The sequence below is a fragment of the Crocodylus porosus genome, unplaced genomic scaffold, assembly GCF_001723895.1.
Source record: "Crocodylus porosus isolate Cpor-Errol unplaced genomic scaffold, CroPor_comp1, whole genome shotgun sequence".
NCBI classification, from domain to species: domain Eukaryota; kingdom Metazoa; phylum Chordata; order Crocodylia; family Crocodylidae; genus Crocodylus; species Crocodylus porosus.
In genome coordinates this window covers 35,613,757-35,617,956 of record NW_017728951.1, presented here as the reverse complement: position 1 = coordinate 35,617,956, position 4,200 = coordinate 35,613,757, and the positions used below count along the sequence as shown (strand labels likewise).

Genomic DNA, 4,200 nt, shown 5'->3' with positions numbered 1-4,200 from the left:
GGTTTTTCGTCATTGTGGTTTAGCCATACGGTTTCCTGTTTTGACAATATAAGCTGCAATTTTTATCACTGGTCAAGGGTCAGAAGGTCAGCATTTTTATCTAAGGGTCAGAAAGTTATTACCAGAATGTCAATCGCTGACTCCTCAACCTCCTTGAAGCATTCTGGGAGTTTTAGTGCATTGTTCTTAATGCTAGGCCTTGCTTAGCATAAGCACTATCTCACAGCAGTTAGTATCAAGTGGAGTGCCCCAGCAGTCAGTCCTGGGGCCAGTTTTGTTCAATAGCCTCATCAGTGACCTGGAAGATGGGATGCAGAGCAGCCTCAGCAAGTTCGCAGATGACACCAAGCTGGAGGGAGTAGTAGATACACTGGAGGGTTGGGCTAGGATTCAGAGAGACCTAGATAAATTGGAGGATTGAACCATAAGAAATCTCATGAGTTTCATTAAGGAGAAGTAGAAAGTCCTGCACTTAGGAAGGAAAAATCCTATGGTACAGGCTGAGGACCAACTAGATAAGCAATATCTCTGCAGAAAAGTTTCTAGGAGTTACAGTAGACAATAAGCTAAATATGAGGCAACAGTGTGCCTTTTTTGCAAAGAATGGCATACTGGGCTGAATTAGTAGGAGTCTTACCAGCAGATCGAGGGAAGTGATTATTCAGAGCACACACCAACTGCTGAAACTTCCTTAGCCTGACAAAGAGTTTTTGAACCCGAAAGCTTGCTTAATAATTGTTTTCCAATTATTTAAGTTGGTCTAATAAAAGATATCAGAGTCACGCAAGGAACTTTGTCTGCCTATGTCCTTAAACCAGCATGGCTACAACCTACATCCCTGTCCCCCTCTGTTCAGCAGTGGTGATGCCACATCTGGAGTACTGTGTCCATTTTTGGACCCCCCACTATAGAAACGATGTGGACAAGTTGGACAGAGTCCAGCAGAGGACAGTGAGAATGGTTAAGAGGCTGGGGCATATGACTTATGAGGAGAGGCCAAGGGAACTGGACTTATTTAGTCTAGAGAAGAGAAGACTGAGGAGGGATTTATTAGCGACCTTCAACTACCTGAAGAGGAATTTGAAAGAGGGTGGAGCTAGACTATTCTCAGTGGTGGTGGCTGACAAAACAAGGAGCAATAGTCTCAAGTCGCAGCAAGGGTAGTTTAGCTTAGATATTAGGAAGCACTTTCTCACAAGGACGGTACCCAGGGAGGTTATGGAATCTCCATCCTTGAAGGTATTTAAAACCCAGCTTGACCAAGCCTTAGGTGGGATGATATAATTGGAGATGGTCCTGCTTTGAGAAGGGAGTTGAACTGCATGACCTCCTGAGGTTTCTTCCAGCCTTAATTGTCTATGATTCTATGAGATCAAACACAGAAAGGAATGCTAGAAAACAGCAACTCAGCCTGAGATTCAGTTAAGCACTGTTGCCCAGATACTTTGTTTCAGTCAGGCCCCAGGTTCAAGGCTACAGCTTGACAATGTTTTCCAGTGAATTAATTGGATATAACATGCACTCCTGGGAATCAGGTATCAATTAGATGGTGTCAGGGAGACTCAACAAGAATGAAGTACACAAAGCTAGCTGAATCATTCAAGGTGAAAGAGAGGGGTTGTAGCTGTGTTAGCCTGACATCAGGCAGAAGGCATGGCAGGGTGGCAACTTAGGGCCCCTATACACAAGCAATGAGGCTGCTCCAACATGCTGTAATTCCAGTGCATCAGAACAGACTTGATTAATTGAGCCTTCTGGAGCATAGTAATTACCACAATCCAGCATCTGGTATATCAGTGTCCCTGCACTTCAACATGGCAGTGGGGGCACTTTATCTTAAGCTTATTCAACAAGATTTAGATAAAGTGTCCCCACTACCATTTTGAAATGCAGGGACACTGATACCTGAGGCTTAGAGCTGCTCTAATTAAAAGCACCCCTCTACACACACTCCCAGAGCACATGTTTAGAAGCTCTTAGAGACTAACTAGTTCAGCCTACAAAAGATTATACCTCTCTGAACCAGTTAGTCTCTAAGGTGCCACATGCGTGTCTTCTTTCAGGCTAGGAAGGAAACTAGGAGATAACTAAAACAGGGGGCTGCACCAATTCCAAACCTTCCTGAAAGCATATCTTATTTCAGAGCAATTTGAAAGGATGAAATACTCTCCTCTGCTACATGGGCCAGAATCAGAGGCACTGGAGAGCTCCTAGTGTGACTGCTGAAGGGGCTACAGCCTGCTAGGCAGAGCCATTCAGAATATTACAGGTACTGTGATCTACGCAAGAATATTGTGCGGAAAAGATGCTCAAGGCAGATGTTGTCTCCATGAAAAGACAGACTGCCCCAGAGTTCCCCAGATCACATCTCTCATGAACACAGGCTCATTGCCTTAAGGGCTAATTATGTGGCTCTGACTGCCTCTTACACCACAACCATATCTTGCAGCATGTGTGTGCCCTGGGCTCCCCCCAACGACACCACACCAGAGCAACCTGTCTCCACTGGACGAGGAATCACCCAGAGGTAAGTGGGGTGAGTGAGGGGGAGGGACAAAGTGAGGGGCCAGCTGTAGAAGATCCAGAAGGGTTTTTTCACCCTCCAGTCCCCATATAGCTGCGCCCGGAGGGAGCCATGCTCCTGAGCTGCACAAACAAGTGTGCTCTTCCTGGGCATGCTGAAGTTTGCATGGGGGGGGTGGGGGGGCTGAACTCTAGGCATAGGTGGCCTCAGATGGAGACTGTGGGCAAGGAGAAGTAAGGAGTCTTTCAAAGGCAGTAAAGACATGGCGAGCGGCCAGGCAAGCAGCCAGGAACCCGTCCTCTATGAGGCTCCCCACCCAGGGCTCCTCTGAGACCTCTACCCAGATGGAGCCCTTGGCGGGGGTTGGCAGCACCCTGGCCTTCTGTCTGCAGGGGTTGCCTGGAGCAGCCCCTGAGGCTGGGTGGGAGGCAGGGGGTAACAGGAGTGCCCTCACCTGTTCCTCATGTGTCTAGCTTGAGGCCCTGGAGGGGCAGGTGAGGGAACTCCAAGCAGAGGTGAGCAGGCTGTGAGAGATCAGGGCTGCAGAGGATGAGACTGATGGGTACTTTCATTCTCTGCAGAACCACACACCTAGTGGGGCAACAGCACAGGAAGGACCCAATGCGGATGTATGGAAGATGGTCACCTCCATAGCCAGACATCACACTGCTGGGACAACTTACCCAGTGCAGCTAGGGAACAGATACAAGGCACTGGCATCACTGGAGGAGACTGCAGTAGAGGGAGCCACATCCACAATCTCCACCATGCAGGTTGAGAGACAGCCAGTCAGCTGGAGGAAGAGATGCCAAGTCATCGTGGTGGGAGACTGCCTCCTGAGAGGAACAAAGGGAATCACCTGTCGCCTGCATCCCATGGTATGGGAGGTATGCTGCCTGCCCAGAGCCTGGATTCAGGATGTCACTCTGAGGATTCCAGACCTCATCTGGCCCTCCGACTACTATCCCATGGTCCTCATCCATGTGGGTACAAATGATGCGGCCAGGAGTAGTCCGGGCCATATCATGAGTGACTACAAGGCTCTGGGAGCCAGGCTTAGGCATGCAGGCAGTCTTCTCGTTGATCCTCCCAGTCAGCGGTCATGGCCAGCATCAAGATACCTGTATTAGAGAAGTCAACTTGAGGCTCCGGAGTTGGTGCCATCATGCAGGTTTCAGCTTCTTTGACCATGATCCTCACTTCCATGAAAGGGGCATGCTGGGACGTGATGGTCTTCATCTCTCTTTGAAAGGTAATAGTCTGTTCTCTTACAGGTTGGCTGATCTCCTACATAGGGCTTTAAACTAGGTTAACTGGGGGACAGGGATGCAGAAGAGAGAGAGAACCTAGGATCAACGAACCATGAGCCATGCACTGTCCATGTAAGTACTATGGGGCCCAATAGGCATCAGGACAGGGGGTACCCAGGGCAACTATCAGGGGCTAAAGTGTCTCTATACCAATGCTATGAGCATGGGGAACAAGCAGGAGGAACTCACACTCCTGCTTGCAAACTAAGGCTTCAACCCGGTTGGATTAACTGAAACATGGTGGGACCCTACCCATGATTGGGCAGTAGGCACTGAGGGCTATAGGCTGTACAGACATGAGAGTGGGGAAAAAGGAGTGGGGCATTTCTCTTTATGTTAAGGAACAATACATGTCCTCTATAATAA

The 4,200-nt window shown here is 48.7% G+C and overlaps 1 long non-coding RNA gene across 1 annotated transcript in view; it reads left to right on the top strand.

Annotated features, from left to right (window-relative positions):
* The window catches only part of LOC109323950, an 8,026-nt gene extending 4,256 nt beyond the window's left edge, over window positions 1-3,770 (top strand). The window contains exons 2-3 of the long non-coding RNA XR_002104797.1: window positions 3,048-3,050; window positions 3,429-3,770. This is a non-coding gene — a long non-coding RNA (uncharacterized LOC109323950). The remainder of the gene's footprint in view (window positions 1-3,047; window positions 3,051-3,428) is intronic.
* Window positions 3,771-4,200: the final 430 nt, after the last annotated feature.